Source organism: Macaca mulatta, chromosome 1, assembly GCF_049350105.2.
Source record: "Macaca mulatta isolate MMU2019108-1 chromosome 1, T2T-MMU8v2.0, whole genome shotgun sequence".
NCBI classification, from domain to species: Eukaryota; Metazoa; Chordata; class Mammalia; order Primates; family Cercopithecidae; genus Macaca; species Macaca mulatta.
In genome coordinates this window covers 119074676-119093895 of record NC_133406.1, presented here as the reverse complement: position 1 = coordinate 119093895, position 19220 = coordinate 119074676, and the positions used below count along the sequence as shown (strand labels likewise).

The 19220-nt window shown below is 42.3% G+C and overlaps 1 protein-coding gene across 1 annotated transcript in view; it reads right to left on the bottom strand.

Annotated features, from left to right (window-relative positions):
* The window catches only part of LOC708768 (NBPF member 20), an 853661-nt gene that overhangs the window by 761597 nt on the left and 72844 nt on the right, over window positions 1-19220 (bottom strand).

The window sequence follows — 19220 nt, the reverse complement described above, 5'->3', positions numbered from 1 at the left end:
CTCTGGACTGTCGGACTGTTTTTCATTCAGTGTTGGAATCTTTTATTATGCTGATTGGTTTTCATGGGTACTGATGTGAATTAATAAAAACATTTTCATTTTCCTGTTTATTTTCTAATCTCTTCCACATGGTAGGCTATGTTTACCATATGTAGCAGAATGTATTTACTACATTTCTTGGTTCTAGTTATTTGTATTCTTTGTGAGTGTGTGTCTGTCTGTGTGTGCCTTTGGCATTTAGGAAGGGTTGTATAGCTCATGGTTAATATTGCACTAAAAATGTTTTTGATAGTTTTCCCCCCTTTGAACTAGACACACTTCTAATATTTGGTTTATATGTTTTAAATTATAACTTTCAAAGTCAAATATTTCCATATGACAGTCAATTACATGATGTGTTTTTTTTTTCTACCTTCTTTACCTGCCACTTCTCATAATGGTATTTGAACCTAAACATATACCAGTGACATTCTGTGATTGTCATCTTGTCCCCACCTTGGTTTTTGGTTTAGATCCACAATTAAATATATTAATGCTTATGAGCTATTCAAAAGTGAATGTCACAGTCATCACTTGCTGAGTGGTACTAATCCTTAACAGGGTCCTCATGAACGAATCAGGTCTTGCTGAGTTTAGCATATTTAATAATCTTTTCTCATGATCTTGATACATGGATCACATTACTGGATATGAGGTGCTTGAGTTTTTAGGAGATATTGTCTTCCTTGGGGGACATACATGGTGTGTGTTCTCATTGTGGGATTCAATTTTGTTCTACCAGGACCTCTAATTTCTGCCAGTTACTTCATTCATTTGTTCTCCTCACCACGAGTCTCCAGAGGATGCTTCCTTTGTCCACGCCTCCCCATCTCCCAGCAATTCTGCGTTTCCAAGATTGGCACCTCTGGTCCTCCGCACGGCGAAGCCCCTTCCTTTCAATTCCCCAGTAGCCAGTGCTCTAATCCACCAGATCTCAGGCATGATCTGTGTTTCTCCACACTCACTTTTCAAGGATAGTTTTACCTGTGTTCTGTCATGAACAGCCCCTCCCTGCTGTCCTGGCCTCTATTTGCATAGTGTTTCCTGCTCCCTCTGCCGTTGTGTGGCTCCCAGACCTGGCTAAATAAAATCACCTGAGGGCCATGGTGTTCCCTAGCCCTGGTGTTTAGGGGCAGGATTGTGGGTGGGATTTTTGATTCTCTAAGTTAACCCCTAGGGCTTCGAAGTGTATGTTGAGAAATTCAGCTGTTATCATCCTAGGTGGCCTTGCTCTCTCCTATCCTCCTACTTCAAATGCAGAACTTCAATTGTGTACAGTCACATACCTATGAAATGTATATGTGTGTGTATATATATATGAATTTGCTTCTGAGATTATGGAGGCTGAAATTCCCAAGATGGAAGGAAAGCTGGATACCCAGGAAAGCATTTGTTTCCCATTAGGCCTCTTAATTCTCTCCTGGCCTTTGATTGATTGTATGAGTCCCACCCCCATTAAGGAGGCCAATCTGCTTCACTTAGTCTGCCCATCCCAATGTTACTCGTATCTGAAACACTCTCTGGAACACAACCAGAATCATGTTTGGCCAAATGTCCCAGCACCTGGTGCTCGGTCACAGTGACACGTACAAGTAACTATCACACATGCCCTTTGTCATATTTGTGATTTCCACTGTTTTTCTTCCAGTCTGCAGCTTATATCTGTTCTCTTATTACTGTCTTGTGTTGAGCAAAAACTTTTAATTTTTATAAAGTTGAATTTATCAATGTTTTCTTTAATGGTTTGTGTTTATTGATAACAAAGATCACTTTGCCTAACTCTGTATCGTGAAGATTTTGTCTTATATTTTCTGCTGTACTTTTTCTAGTTTTATAGTTTAGTTGCATAATCCATTTTGAGTTAGCCTTTGAGTGAGTATTGAGGTTCAGGTGAATTTTTTTCCTTTGGGGATATGCATGTCCAGTTGTTTCTACACAATTTGTTGACAAGAGAATGCCTTCTCCACTGAGTCATATTTGGACGTTTGTCAATCCATTGGGTAGTTGAGGCTGGTGAGAGGACTGTCCTGGTGTTTGGACAGAGAGACAGGGCATGAAGTAGGGGGGTTCTTATGGGAAAAATTAAGGAAGGCACATCTTTCCATGAGGCATAGGAAAGCCCCAAGCATAATTGGGGTACCCTCTACCAGCATATTGTAGCACACTCATCTCTGCTCTCTCTTCCTCTCCTGTTGCAAAAGCTTGGGTGTGCATAGACACTGAGGTCGAGTGGTGTTTTTGGGCACTTTTGAGCATTGACACCAAAGCTCCAGCATCAAATCTAAGAATATCAAGCAACCAGGTGGATCACCTGAGGTCAGGAGGTCACGACCAGCCTGACTAGCGTGGTGAAACCCCGTCTCTACTAAATACAAAAAAATTAGCCGGGCATGGGGGCACATGCCTGTAATCTGAGCAATTGGGAGGCTGAGACAAGAGAATCACTCGTGTGCCTGGGCGGCAGAGGTTGCAGTGAGCTGAGATTACACCATTGCACTTCAGTCTGGGCAACAAGAGTGAAACTCCATCCCCAAAAATAAATAAATAAAATAAAAGAATATCAAGCAGCCAAAGAAACAGGAAAACATGACACACAATGAAGAATCTAATAATCTACTTGAAATTGACACACATGTTGGAAATAGAAGAGAAGGGCATTAGAGCAGTTAGTATAATTGTATTTTAATTAAATGGAGAGATTGAAGATTTTTTAAAATATCAAATTATGTAGATAAAATCTATGATTTACAGTCTGAAATGGAAGAAAGCACTGGATTAAACATTGCAGAAGAGAAGATTATTGAACTAGAGGGAATAGAAGTTGAAACTAACATAAATGAAACACACAGTAACAAATGACTTGAAAACTAAAAGGACCATCAGCATAAAAACTTTAAACACCCTAGTATAGGGCTAAATGGAATCCCTGAAGGGCGTGTAGTGGAGAAGAGAGACAAAGATACTTAAAACATACTGGATGAAAGATTTAGAAGCTCCATGGAAAGCATAAACTTCAAATATTACAGAAACATGATTATTCTAAGAACAAGAAACATGAAGAAAACTTCACCAAGGAACACCTTAATCAAATCCATCAAAACCAGTGATCAAAAGGAAAAAAGTAGTAAAAGGGGAAAGAGCATGTTACATACAGAGCACTAAATATAAGGATGGCGTAAGATTTCTCATAGGAAACTTTACAAACAAGAAGTTGGCAATAAAGTACTTAAAAAAAGAAAAACTATTGCCTACAATTCTACCCCTGGCCAAATTATCTTTCAAAAATAAACATGAGAAAAAATATTTTTGAACAGAAAACAAAATGATCTCAATTTGCAGATGGTGTGATTCTATATGTAGAAAATCCCAAATAATACATACAAATGCAAACACACATACATGCACACAGAGACCACACACATACACACACACACACACACACACACACTACTAGAGTTAATAAGTGAATTCAGCAAACTTTCAGCAAGCAATCAGTTGTTTTAGCAATGAACAATCTGAGAAGAAAATTGACACAATGATTTCATGTATAATAGCACCTGTAAGAATAACATGCCTGGGAATAAATTTGTTCGAGAAGGTGTAGTACTTGTACACAGACAACTACAGAACATTGCTTGAGGAGATTAAGGAAGACCTAAATCAATGGAAAGACATCTTGTGTTCATGGGTTGGAAGTTGTAACATGGTGAAGATAAAAATACAACTCAAAGCAATCCACAGATTCAATACAGTCCTATCAAAAAGTGGCCTTCTTTACAGAAATGCCTAAGAAGAACTTCATATTCCTAAAAGATAGCAAGTGTCCCCCCAAAACAAAAGCAATCTTGAAATGCAAGTAGGAACATTCTCTATTCCAAAGGTCTTTAACTGCTCTCAGCAATACTTGGTAGTCTTCAATATATAGGCTTTCACATCTTTTTTTTTTTTTCCTTTGTTTCTAGACACAATCTCACTCTTTCACTCAGGCTGGAGTACAGTGGCACGAACACAGCTCACTGCAGCATGAAATTCTCAGATCTATGACATCCTAGGGCTTCATCCACTGAGTACCTAGGACTACAGGCTCACACCACCACACCTGGATAATTTTTCTGATTTTCAGTAGAGATGAGGTCTCACTATGTTGCCTAGGCTAGTTTCAAGCCTCTGAGCTCAAGCAACCCTCCTGCCACAGCCTTCCAAAGTGCTGGGATTTGAAGCCGAACCTGGCTGGCTTTCACATCTTTTCTATGTAGTTTATATTTCTTGATGCTATTGCGAGTCTGGCTGACTTTCACATCTTTGCTATGTAGTTGATACTTCTTGATGTTATTGTATATGTTTATTAAAGGAATCTTTAAAAAATTTTGTACTAAAATATATATTTAAGGAATTATATATATTATATATATTTAAGGAATACAACCTGAGGACTACATATACATATACATATACATATACATATACATATACATATACATATACATAATGAGCTAATGCCTACTAGGTGAGGGGCTGCCTTGTGAGCAAACCCAAGGTCCCTGGCTCACAAAGCCTTTGTCTAGAAGGATGGAGGGATCAGCAAGGTGGGCACATGGCAGGTTCTGTCTTTGGTGTGGGCACCTGCCCACTCAGGTCTCTGGCAATACTAACCAGGCTTCACGATGGGTGAGGTGAGCTAGGAATGGGAAAGTGGATGACCTCAGATCCAGAGACTGCAGTTGTCACCTGGGGACCTGGCATGTGCGTGGAGGAGTCTCCCACAGATTTGGCCCTGGGTCAATGCCCAAACATGCACAGGGACAGGACTCTCAGCCTCAATGTTTTAGGAGCCCCCGGTCTTCTAAAGAGGGTTTGTGGTGGGGAAGAATGTTCAACAAAACAGAACAGTTATGGGTACTCTAGCTTGGCAACAGAGAATACTTCCTTGTGCTACTAAATGGCGATATTTGACAATTATGGATGACACAATTGAGCAACAGCTTTCACTGTTTAACAATCAGTGTCTCTGGAACACTAGGTTAGTGCTATTGGATGTTGGACTGAAAAGTCAGTGGTTTGAGCCCATCCAGTGACATTAATGTTTCTAGCTGACATGACCTTCCATCTGAAGAGTCTCTTCCTTGGACCAAATATATCTTAAAGCTTCTCTTTTTCCTGTCTCTTGTTTATTTTCCAAGGTGCCTCTTTGTTGCTTGGGGCAAAAGAAGTCCATTTTTAATCCACACCCAACAAACGTCTACTCAATCTTATCCTGGTTTTTAGGGTTTTGAGTTTGTTTGTTTTCTCAGCTTCTCATATTTGGAATACTGGAACTTCCTAAAGTGGAGAACGACAGAACCTGAATCACACCTATGGTGAAGCCACAGGCTCTGGGTGAAAAACCTAATCTGCCAGGGTTTGAAGTTAAACACATTAATCTTCTGTGCCTCCATTTCTATCTGTTCAATGGGCTAAATCAGAACACTTAGGTTTTCCAAAGTTTAAATGAGCAGTGCAGGAAAAGTGTGGAGCCAATGCCTGTCATATAGTAATTGGTCAACACGCATGAGCTCCTATCAGCATCAGGGCCTCCAGAATTTTCATCAGGCTTTGATCTTTGAAATGTCCTTCTTGATGTGAATGAACCATTCTTTAGACATTCTCTAACCGACGGCCTTGAAATTGCTCCAATGTGTATTATTACAAATACAACTGCAGGAACCAGACTGACACATGCATCTGTTGTGCATCGCTTGTCTATTTCTCTGTAGACACCTGGAGACGGAATCGTCAGACCAAAGTGTTTATACATTTCTGATTTTGCTAATTTCTGTCTAAATTACTGGGAAGAGAAGATATAACAAGTCATACTTTTAACATTTTATGAGAATTCTTTTCTTTCTCCATCTTCTGGCCAAAACTGGGAAGTACTTGCCTACCATTTGCTCTGAACTTACTTTTGCCAACATTTCTGTAGTCATACAGTGGGATCACATTGTATGCATGACATCAAACTCAAATCCTTAAGTGAAAAGAGGGATTAATATGACTGTATAAAAATTTATATTCAAAATACAATGAATGCAAATATATATATGTATATACATACATATATTCACACATACATATATGGGAAAGGAATTTTTTTATTTGGATACTTTAGCAAAGTTATATATACTTGAAAATTTGTTTAATAAAACAGCAGTCCCCTTGTGTACTCCCAGACTTTCATCACATGAAGCAATTATTTGGTTATTTATCTCCTTATGTTTAAATAGATATTATAACTTTTTGATTTTCAAGTTTAGGCACTATCTCTCCTTCACATACTTGCTCATCACCATCCCCCACCCAAACATGCCTCTCACTACCTCACCCTCTAACATGTTTGTGTCCTAGTTTGCTGGGTCAATTACTGCATTGTTATAACTTGTACATTTTATTCAGAGTTCAGTCACATTGGATATACATAGCAGGAATGAAAGGCCAGTATCTTCAGGTTCTCTCTCTCAAGTGGAGAAGCTTCAGAGATTTTTGTAATCTTTGGTCACCCTCCCCATCTTTTTCCTATTCCAGGTAAGTACTGGATCTGATGGGCCCAGCTGAGGTCAGGCACTCACTCCTTGAGCAGGGGTGAGTGGGACATCTTCATGTGTAGTACCAGGAAGACACTGTCCAAAGAGGGACAGGTAGTTCTAAGACAGAAAAGTCAATCTGGGGTACGGGTGGGCAAAACAAGGACACGAAAAAAACGGTGTCTGTTCTGTGAGGGGAGCATGCAGTAGAGGGTGGATTCAGAGTGGGAGGGGAGAGTTTTGAGAGATATGGGCCATGGATATCCCTCTGTGGGCTGGAGCCACACAGGACTCTTGGGGTCTCTCAGGGGCAGGGAGCTGAGGAAAATCTGCCCTCTCCAACCTCGGAGACTGGTGAGGGGACTGTCCTTGTCACCAGACAGAAATGGGGTCTGGGCCAGGGCAGTTCTGGTGGGAAAGAAAGAACAGGACATCTCCTTAAGGTAAGGTCCTGAGTTCAAGTCTGGTAGGGAGGGAGGTTACCTTGGGCATTGGCAGCTGAGGATGGTTGGCCAGATGAGGGCACTGAAATCTATGTACTATAAACTTCTAGTTCTAGTAAAGGAATAGCTGCAGTAAAGGGTCTTTAGGAAGAGGAGGTGGAAGACTTGATTTTAGTTGGGGGTCCAAGAAGAATGTCTGCCTTGCTGTGCAGAAGCCTTCAGCATAACCTCCCTGGTCCCCTTGCTCAGTCTCCTGGCCAGACCCCCAGAGTCCCTGCCCTGTGTGCCCTGGAAGTGCACAGTCAGCTCAGCCAAGGCATCTCCAGCCGGGACTCATCCCTGGGCATTTCTGTGGCCTTGGGTGCCCTGGCCTTCTCCAGGCCCTGTCTTGCAGGCAATCATCCTGCAAGGGAAGGGGGGAAGGAGGCTACTTGACAGTTAACTCTGAGCAGCTCCACAAGGTCCTGACTTAGCTCCTAGTCATTTGCAAACCTATATACCCCCATCTCATCCCCCAAACGATGAAAAGAAACTGCCGGGACTCATGCCAAATAGGGTGGGACCGTTCCGTAGAGCCGAGTTCTTAGGACACCAATAAGAGATGGAAACCACCTGCTGGAAGGTGCCACAGTGGGAACCTTGGGGGCAGGGAGCAGTCACTGAACCATCAGGGTGAATCCTCGTTCCTGGCCCCCACATACCCTTTCTCCCCCTCCCTCCTTCTCTCCTCCCTCCTATCTGCTCTTTTCTCCTCTCTCCCCTGCATCCCTCAGGTACCTTCCATGGGCCCAGATCCCTCCTTTACAGAGGCTCCAAAGTGAGCCCTCAAAACACTTGGTAACCTTGGACATTTCCAGAACTGGAGAGATTTGGCCACACCATTTTTATGAGCTAGGAAGGTCCACCAGAGCTCTTGCCTAAATTTTTCTGCTGAGAAGAGAACAAAAGAGTTCTCATCTGATCTGGTCCTAAGGCAACTTCTCCTTGGAGCAGAGTCTGGGCAGGAAGAAGGGGGTTGCCCAGGGCCCTGGACTTGCCCCTCCCAGCTGCTCTGCTCCTCTGCCCTTCACTGCGGGAGAGCTGGCCAGGGATCAGGAACCTCTGTTCTCCACAGATGCTGGGATCCCAGGCTCAAATCTAAATATTGGCTGATTTAGGAGGCTAAGGGAGGCAATTCCCTGGAGAGAGGATTTGGGACAAGAGCAGGATCTAGTGTCCGTCCACAGAGACCCCAAGGATAGGAATCTACTGGCAGCTGGTTGGAGGGGATCCCATGAAAACAAAATGAAACGCACACATTCGTACTGGACCCAAGATCAGGAGATTAAAAACTGTGCCGTCCTCAGGGATGAAGGGATTAGGGCATCCCGGAAGTAAAGTTTTTCATATGGGTCATTTCTTCCTAAGAGACACAGGGCAGCGGCCCAATGATGTGAGTAAAAGAAAACTCGGGGTCTATGATTGAGGGGAGGCAGCCTTTTTAGTGGAGGAGACCTGTCACCTGGAGGCCAGGGTCACCCTGAGAAGGGAGGGGTCTTGCTGGGTCGCTGGGTCTGGGACTCCAATTGCACACAGCCAGTGGCCTGGAGGGTTGATGACCACGACTGGGGCAATTTCCCCCATTCCGCTTAGGGAGCAATAGAGAGGAACTTCATGGGAATTATACAGAAAGGTCCCACTGAGACTCGAACTCTGATCATTGTATTCAGAGTCCACAGCGCTCACCATTACACCATGGACCCTCACACTAGCTCATAGCTGGAGGTAACTGAGTTCATACTTAGCAGCCATAGTTCTCACGCACCTATGTTAAAGCATTTCTTCTGATCCCTCAAGCAACACTGAGGGAGGTGGACCTGCGAGGGAGGAGTCATCCTCTCTCTTTCTCTCTGCCCTCTCCATTGATCAACTTTTATCATTTCATTTGCTCCTCGGAAAATGAGGCAAAATCCAGTTGGGGCTTAGGGCCAGAGAAGAGCCCTTGAGGCCTCCCTCATGGAAAACATACTCTCTCAGTTTACCAGAGCTTCCTGCACCAAGGGAAAATTTCGGCAAATAGTAGTGTTATATTCTTTTTGCCTTCCCTCTTTTTCCTTTGCCCAGGGAGGCCAGATGATTGTCAGAACAGGACTTGGGACTTCCTGGGTGCCTTGCCCCCTTCCTCCATGTAATAAACAATGGCTGACACCAAGCAAGGGGGATTGGGAGGCAGGGAATCTTTCATTTTCTTCTTCATATACTTCTACACATTTGTTTGGTTGGTTTTGGCAAGATTTTCTCACCAGAAATGGAAATTTGTTGGATTTAAAACAAAAAGTAATCAGCCATGTTTTACATTTTTATAAAACACTTAAACCAGGCCATACTCCCCTGCTGTGCCTCAAAATGAACCATATACTGTCAAGGTCAGGAAGCAGGGCCCTGACACTTAAGCACAGTGTGTTTTCTCAGAATTGGCCAAGTTGATGCCATTCCAGTTTCTCAATATACCACAACCCATTAATTGTGGTTTTTAAAAGTATACATGTATTTTTACCAAAACCCCAGGGGTCCAGTGTAGGTCCTGCTGCTCAGCACACAGAATGCCAAAAATTGAGACATTGAATATTGCTAAGGAAGAAGGCTTTAATCAGGTGCTACAGCTGAGGAGATGGGAGATGAGTCTCAAATCTGTCTCCCTGATCAACTAAAGTTAGGGGTTTACATAGCAGGGAAGAAACATAACTGTGTGGGAAAAGAGGAACTGGGGAGGGATGAGGAAGCATCCATGGTGAGTGAGGGGTTTGGCATCTCATTGTCTGGAGGCTGTGATCGGCTGAGTTTCAGGTCTATGATGCTTTTTGGGAGGGGCCTGAGAGTCCTTTCCTGAGGAGGGAACTCAGATAAAACAAATATAAGTTTGTTTTATCAAAAGGCTTGACCTCAGGAGTTTGAAAGTAGTCTAGGCAATATGGTGAAACCCTGTCTCTACCAAAAATACAAAAAAGAAAAAAAGAAAAAAAAAAAAGAGGGTTGCTTCCAAGATGGCCAAATAGGAACAGCTCCATTCTACAGCTTCCAGCGAGATCGATGTAGAATATGGGTGATTTCTGCATTTCCAACTGAGGTACCTTGTTCATCTCACTGGGACTGGTTGGACAGTGGGTGCAGCCCATGGAGGATGAGCCAAAGCAGGGTGGGGTGTCACCTCACCTGGGAAGTGCAAAGGTTTGGAGTATTTCTTTTTCCTAGCCAAGGGAAGCTGTGAGTGACTGTACCTGGAGGAGCAGAACACTCCTGCCCAAATACTGCACTTTTTCCCCTGTCTTCACAACTGACAGACCAGGAAATTCCCTCCTGTGCCTGACTTGGTGGGTCCCAAGCCCATGGAGCCTTGCTTGCTGCTAGTGCAGCAGTCTGAGATCAACCTGGGATACTGCAGCACAGCAGGGGAAGGGGGAATCCCCCACTGCTGAGGCTTGAGTAGTCGATTCTACGGTTACAGTGTAAACAAAGTGGTAGGGAAGCTCAAACTGGGTGGAGCCCACCACAGCTTAGCAAGGCCTCCTGCCTCTCTAGATTCCACCTCTGGAGGCAGGGCATATCTGAATAAAAGGCAGCAGACAGCTCTGCAGACTTAAAAGTCCCTGCCTGACAGCTCTGAAGAGAGCAGTGGTTCTCCCAGCACAGCGTTAGAGCTCCAATAACAAACAGACAGCTTCCTCAAGTGGGTCCCTGACCACTCTGTAGCCTAACTGGGAGACACCTCCCAGTAGGGGCTGACAAGACACCTCATACAGATGGGTACCCCTCTGGGACGAAGCTTACAGAGGAAGGATCAGGCAGCAATATTTGCTGTTCTGCAGCCCCTGCTGGTGATATCCGGGCAAACAGGGTCTGGAGTGGACCTCCAGAAAACTCCTACAGACCCACAGCTGAGGGATCTGCCTGTTAGAAGGAAAATTAACAAACAGAAAGGAATAGCATCAACATCAACAAAAAGGACATCCACACCAAAACCCCATCCATAAGTCAACAATATTAAAGACCAAAGTAGTAGATAAAACCACAAAGATGGGGAGAAACCAGAGCAGAAAGACTGAAAATTCCAAAAACCAGAATACCTCTTCTCCTCCAAAGGAACACAACTCCTCACCAGCAAGGGAACAAAACTGGATGGAGAATGAGCTTGACGAGGTGACAGAAGTAGACTTCAGAAGGTCGGTAATACCAAACTTCTCCAGACTGAAGGAGCATGTTGTAACTCATTGCAAGGAAGCTGAAAACCTTGAAAAAAGAATAGATGAATGGCTAACTAGAATAAACAGTGTAGAGAAGAGCTTAAATGAACTGAAGGAGCTGAAAACCACAGTACGAGACCCTTGTGAAGCATGCACAAGCTTCAATAGCTGATTTGATCGAATGGAATAAAGGATATCAGTGATAGAAGATCAAATTAATGAAATAAAGCAAGAAGACGAGATTAGAGAAAAAAGAGTAAAATGAAATGAACAAAGCCTTCAAGAAATATGGGACTACATGAAAGGACCAAGTCTACGTCTGATTGGTGTACATGAAAATGATGGGGAGAATGAAACCAAGTTGGAAAACACTCTTCAGGATATTGTCCAGGAGAACCTCCCCAACCTAGCAAGGCAGGCCAACACTCAAATTTAGGAGATACAGAGAACACCACAAACATACTCATTGAGAAGAGCAACCCCAAGATACACAATTGTCAGTTTCACCAGGGTTGAAATGAAGGAAAAAATGTTAAGCGCAGCCAGAGAGAAAGGTCAGGTTACCCACAAAGGGAAGTCCATCAGACTAACAGCAGATTTCTTGGCAGAAACCCTATAAACCAGAAGAGAGTGGGGCCAATATTCAATATTCTTAAAGAAAAGAATTTTCAACCCAGAATTCCATATCCAGCCAAACGATGCTTCATAAGTGAAGAAGAAATAAAATCCTTTACAGACAAGCAAATGCTTAGAGATTTTGGCACCACCAGGCCTGCCTTATGAAGAAAGTACTAAAAATGGAAAGGAACAACCGGTACCAGCCACTGCAAAAATATGTCAAATTGTAAAGACCATCTATGTTATGAAGAAACTGCATCAATTAATGGGTGAAATAACCAGCTAGTATCATAATGACAGGATCAAATTCACACATAACAATATTAACCTTAAATGTAAATGGGCTAAATGCCCCAATTAAAAGACACAGACTGGCAAATTGGATAAAGAGTCAAGACCCATTGGTGTGCTGTAATCAGGAGACCCATCTCACATGCAAAGACACGTTCAAAATAAAGGGATGGAGGAAGATCTACCAAGCAAATGGAAAGCAAAAAAAAAAAGCAGGGGTTGCAATCCTAGTCTCTGATAAAACAGACTTTAAACCAACAAAGATCAAAAGAGACAAAGAAGGCCATTACATAATGGTAAAGGGATCAATTCAACAGGAAGAGCTAACTATCCTAAATATATATACACCCAATACAGGAGTACCCAGATTCATAAAGCAAGTCCTGAGAGACCTAAAAAGAGATGTAGACTCCCCAACAATAATAATGGGAGACTTTAACACCCCACTGTCAACATTAGACAGACCAACGGGACAGAATGTTAAAAAGGATATCCAGGAATTGAACTCGGCTCTGCACCAAGCAGACCTAACAGACATCTACAGAACTCTCCACCCCAAAGCACCAGAATATACATTCTTCTCAGCACCACATTGCACTTATTCCAAAATTGACCACATAGTTGGAAGTAAAGCACTCCTCAGAAAATATAGAAGAACAGACATCACAACAAACTGTCTCTTAGACCACAGTACAATCAAATTAGAACTCAGGATTAAGAAACTCACTCAAAACCGCACAACTACATGGAAACTGAACAACCTGCTCCTGAATTACTACTGGGTAAATAGCGAAATGAAGGCAGAAATAAAGATGTTCTTTGGAACCAATGAGAACAAAGACACAACATACCAGAATCTCTGGGACACATTTAAAGCAGTGTGTAGAGGGAAATTTATAGCACTAAATGCCCACAAGAGAAAGCAGGAAAGATCTAAAATAGCCACCCTAACATCACAATCAGAAGAACTAGAGAAGCAAGAACAAACAAATTCAAATGCTAGCAGAAGACAAGAAATAACTAAGATCCGAGCAGAACTGAAGGCGATAGAGACACAAAAAACCCTTCAAAAAATCAATGAATCCAGGAGCTGGTTTTTTGAAAAGATCAACAAAATAGACCACTAGCAAGACTCATAAAGAAGAAAACAGAGAAGAATCAAATAGACGCAATAAAAAATGATAAAGGGGATATCTCCTCCAATCCCACAGAAATACTACCATCAGAGAATACTATAAACACCGCTATGCAAATAAACTAAAAAATCTAGAAGAAATGGATAAATTCCTGGATACACACACCCTCCCAAGACTAAATAAGGAACAATTCAAATCCCAGAATAGACCAAAAACAGGTTCTGAAGTTGAGGCAATAATTAATAGCCTACCAAGCAAAAAAATTCCAGGACCAGATAGATTCACAGCCGAATTCTACCAGAGGTACAAAGAGGAGCTGGTACCATTCCTTCTGAAACTATTCCAATTGACAGGAAAAGACGGAATCCTCCCTAACTCATTTTATGAGGCCAGCATCATCCTGACACCAAAGCCTGGCAGAGACAAAATGAAAAAAGATAAATTTAGGCCAATATCCCTAATGAACATAGATGTGAAAATCCTCAATAAAATACTGGCAAACTGAATCCAGCAGCACATCAAAAAGCTTACCCACCATGATGAAGTCAGCTTCATCCCTGGGATACAAGGCTGGTTCAACATAATCAAATCAATGAATGTAATCCATCACATAAACAGAACCAATGACAAAAACCACATGATTCTCTCAATAGATGCAGAAAACGCCTTTGACAAAATTCAACAGCCTTTCACGCTAAAAGCTGTCAATAAACTAGGTATTGATTGAACATAGCTGAAAATAATAAGAGCTATTTATGACAAACTTACAGCCGATATCATACTGAATGGGCCAAAACTGGAAGCATTCCCTTTGAAAACTGGCACAAGACAGGGATGCCCTCTCTCACCACTCCTATTCAACATAGTATTGGAAGTTCTGGCCAGGGCAATCAGGCAGGAGAAAGAAATAAAGGGTATTCAATTAAGAAAAGAGGAAGTCAAATTGTCTCTGTTTGCAGATGATATGATTGTATATTTAGAAAACCCCATCGTCTCAGCTCAAAATCTCCTTAAGCTGATAAGCAACTTCAGCAAAATCTCAGGATACAAAATCCATGTGCAAAAATTACATGCGTTCCTATACACCAATAACAGATAAACAAAGAGCCAATCATGAGTGAACTCCCATTCACAATTACTAAAAGAGAATAAAATATCTAGGAATCCAACTTACAAGGGATGTGAAGGACCTCTTCAAGGAGAACTACAAACCACTGCTCAACAAAATAAAAGAGGACATAAACAAATATAAGAACATTCCATGCTCATGGATAAGAAAAATCAATATCATGAAAATGGCCATACTGCCCAAGGTAATTTATAGATTTAATGCTATCCCCGTCAAGCTACCAGTGACTTTTTTCACAGAATTGGAAAAAAACTACTTTAAAGTTCATATGGAACCAAAAGAGAGCCCACATTGCCAAGACAATCCTAAGCCAAAAGAACAAAGCTGGAGGCATCATGCTACCTGACTTCAAACTATACTACAAGGTTACAGTAACCAAAACAGCATGGTATTGGTACCAAAACAGAGATATAGACCAATGGAACAGAACAGAATCCTCAGAAATAACACCACACATCTGCAACCATCTGATATTTGACAAACCTGACAAAAACAAGCAATGGGGAAAGGATTCCCTATTTAATAAATGGTGCTGGAAAACTAGCTAGCCATATGTAGAAAGCTGAAACTGGATCCATTCCTTACACCTCACACAAAAATTAACTCAAGATGGATTAAAGACTTAAATGTAAGAAGTAACACCATAAAAACCCTAGAAGAAAACCCAGGCAATGCCATTCAGGACATAGGCATGGGCAAAGACTTCATGACTAAAACACCAAAAGCAATGGCAACAAAAGCCAAAATTGACAAATGGGATCTAATAAACTCAAGAGCTTCTGCACAGCAAAAGAAACTATCATCAGAATGAACAAGGAACCTATGGAATGGAAGAAAATTTTTGCAATCTATCCATCTGACAAAGGGCTAATATCCAGAATCTACGAATAACTCAAACAAATTTACAAGAAAAAAACAAACAACCCCATCAAAAATTGGGCAAAAGATATAAACAGACACTTCTCAAAAGAAGACGTTTACTCATCCAAGAGACATATGAAAAAATGCTCATCATCACTGGTCATCAGAGAAATGCAAATCAAAACCATTCACATGGTAATTTATAGATTCAATGCTATCCCTATCAAGCTACCAGTGACTTTCTTCACAGAATTGGAAAAAACTATTTTAAAGTTCATATGGAACCAAAAAACAGCCCGCATTGCCAAGACAATCCTAAGCAAAAAGAACAAAGCTGGAGGCATCATGCTACCTGACTTCACAGAAACGCAAATCAAAACCATATCAAAACAATGAGATACCATTCACGCCAGTTAGAATGACGATCACTAAAAAGTCAGGAAACAACAGATGCTGGAGAGGATGTGGAGAAATAGGAACGCTTTTACACCATTGGCAGGAGTATAAATTAGTTCAACCATTGTGGAAGCCAGCGTGGCAATTCCTCAAGGATCTAGAACTAGAAATACCATTTGACCCAGCAATCCCATTACTGGGTATATACCCAAAGGATTATGAATCATTCTGCTATAAAGACACACACACATCTATGTTTATTGCGGCACTATTCACAACAGCAAAGACTTGAAACCAACCCAAATGTCCATCAATAATAGACTAGATAAAGAAAATGTGGCACATATACACCAAGGACTACTATGCAGCCATAAAAAAGGATGAGTTCATGTCTTTTCAGGGTCATGGATGAAGCTGGAAACCATAATTCTCAGAAAAATATCACAAGGACAGAAAACCAAACTCTACACATTCTCACTCTTAAGTGGGAGTTGACACAGGGACACAGGGAGGGGAACATCACACACCAGGGCCTGTTGTGGGGTGGGGGGCTGGGGGAGGGATAGTGTTAAGAGAAATACCTAATGTAAATGACGAGTTGATGGGTGCAGCAAGCCAACATGGCACATGTATACATATGCAACAAACCTGCATGTTGTGCACATATACCGTAGAGCTTAAAGTATTAAAAAAAAAAAAAGATTATTTCTTTGAATAAGCTTTCTACTCTTTGCACCTTCTCAATCCCCTCTTTAAGGCCAATGAATCTTTGAGTTTCCCTTTTGAGGCCCTCCTCTAGATCCCTTAAACATTCTGTGTTCCTTCTCATTCTTTTTTCTCCTCTGACTGTATTTTCAAATAGCTTGTTTTCATGCTCACTAATTCTTTCTTCTGCTTGATCAGTTCTGCTGAGACCCACTAATGCATTTTCCAGCTCCAGGATCTGTTTGATTTTTTTTTTTTTATTACTTCAGTATCCTTGTTAAATTTCTGATATAGGCCGGGCGCGGTGGCTCAAGCCTGTAATCCCAGCACTTTGGGAGGCCGAGACGGGCGGATCGCAAGGTCAGGAGATCGAGACCATCCTGGCTAACCTGGTGAAACCCCGTCTCTACTAAAAAAAAAAACAAAACACTAGCCGGGCGAGGTGGCGGGCGCCTGTAGTCCCAGCTACTTGGGAGGCTGAGGCAGGAGAATGGCGTGAACCCGGGAGGCGGAGCTTGCAGTGAGCTGAGATCCGGCCACTGCACTCCAGCCTGGGGGACAGAGCAAGACTCCGTCTCAAAAAAAAAAAAAAAAAAAAAAAAAAAAATTTCTGAATTGTTTCTCTGTGTTTTCTTGAAGTTCACTTAGCTTTCTCAAAAATAGCTATTCTAAATTCCGTGGGAGGTTACACATCTCCATCTCTCCAGGGTTGGTCACTGGGTGCCTTACTTGGTCCATTTGTTGAGGTCATATTGACTTCCATGTTATTGATACTGTCAATGTTTGTCAATATCCGGGCATTGAAGGATAAGGTATTTATTCCAGCCTTTGCAGTCAGGTCTTGTTTGTACCTGCCCTTCAGAGGACCTTCTGGGAATTCAAAGTGGGCTGATGAGTTCCCTAAGCCAGTGATCACTGCAGCCATGTTTGTACTACAGGGCACCCCAGGCCCAGGTACACTGCAATTCTTACAGATTCCTAGGTCCCCAGCCCTGTAGACTTGGGGGAGATCGTGGATTATTCTCTGCATTCCCAGGTAAAGCCCCTAGCTTACTTCCCTTTCTTTACCCCAAGCAAAAGGAATCTGTCTTCAGGCTGCACTGCCTGGAGTGTGGAGAGGCGTGATACAGGCATTCCCATAGCTGCTGCAGCTGCTGTCGTCATACTGGCTCACACCTCAAGTCCAGGGTCTTCCAGATCTATGCAGCATCAGGGCTTGCCCAAGGACTGCTGTCACTACAGCCTGCCTGCCACTGAAATTTATTTGAAGCCTAAGAAATTTCCAGTGATAAAGCCGGCCAGAATTTTGGTGGGTTCTTCCTGAGGGGGCAGCTGATTCCCTTGTGGCCCAAGGTGGGTCTAACTGCTTCTTTTGTGGGCGCCAGCCTGGAATCAAGTGCTGTGGGGTTCTGTCCAGTGCCGTGTGTCGCTATGGCAAGACTGGTACTAAGTTTCAATATGAAGTTCTACACTTTCCTCCTTGTCCCCAACCCATTAGATTCTCTCTCGGAGATGCATTTCCTGTGGCTGGGGGAGAGGTGTCATAGGCAATGCAAGACTGTCCTTCCTCCCTTCTTCAATCATCTTTCCTTGTTTTCATGTTAAAAGCAGGTGCTGTGATCTCTCACTTGGTTAGCTCTTGTGAAAGTGTTTTCTTGCATAGACAGTTGTTCAATTTGATGCTCCTTCGGGGAGACCATTTCTGGAGAATTCTATTCTATCATCTTACTCCACCTTCTACCTATTTATTTTTTAAATGTGTCTAGTAAATAATTGTGAAGTGATAGCTTTATTTTAATCTTGGGGATCAAAAGCATCTTTTCCCAAGGAATTCCTAAGATCTTTTCCCAAGGAATATTTTTAAAATTTTATATCAATGTTAATGGAATGACATATTTTTGATTCAAGGTTCTTAAATGTAGTTTTAGTTTTGATTCTGCTGTATTTCTCAGGTCTGCAGCTAGTACAGCAGGGATTGAATGACTTCCCTGTTAGACCCTGAGCCAGCCATACCGTAAATGCAATTTCATTTAAGCATCTGCTAACTCCACTAGGTAAGTGTTATCATCCTTATTTTATATAAAAGGAAACTGAGGCTCAAAGAAGTTAAGTGAATAGACTTGTTACAGCCATGTTTGCTTCCACTCAACCCTAGTGTGAGTTTGCTATTGTGGAAAGAATTTATCTGGAATGTCTTGGTGAAAATTAGGCCTCAGTGAGGACAGCTAGGTGTGCATGTGCTTCACAAGCTGGGTGTTCCAGGGCTCCTGAAAACTGGTTGCCTTTACCCCCTAGATTCAGCTGTGTCCCCTGCAGTCCAGGATGTTGGTATGAATACCCCAGCTCTGGTCCTCCCCAGCTCTGCTTCCTCTACTCCTGGCTCAGAAACGGCCATAATCTACAGAACAAATGGTAAATATGGCAACTAAAGGGCCCAGGGACTGATGATGGAAAGTGATTAATGCAAGCAACCTTTTATTGTCTCTAAACATGTTATCTGTATTTACAGAGTTTTCTCTGCGTGCCCCGAGGCCTTTAGCCCTACTCACTGCACCTTCTGTGGCTGCCTTTCTTGCCATTGTTCATCCTCCTGTAGTTTTCCTACAGCTGTTTTTGCTTCATTGCACCATAATCTCTCCATTCTTAAAAATGCTCTCTGTATCCAGCTTGAAACCCTCCGGCAGGGAGCGGTGGCTCACACCTGTAATCCCAGCACTTTGGGAGGCCAAGGCGGGGGGATCACGAGGTCAGGAGATTGAGACCATTCTGGCTAACATGGTGAAGCCCCGTCTCTAGTAAAAATACAAAAAAAAAAAAAAAGAAAA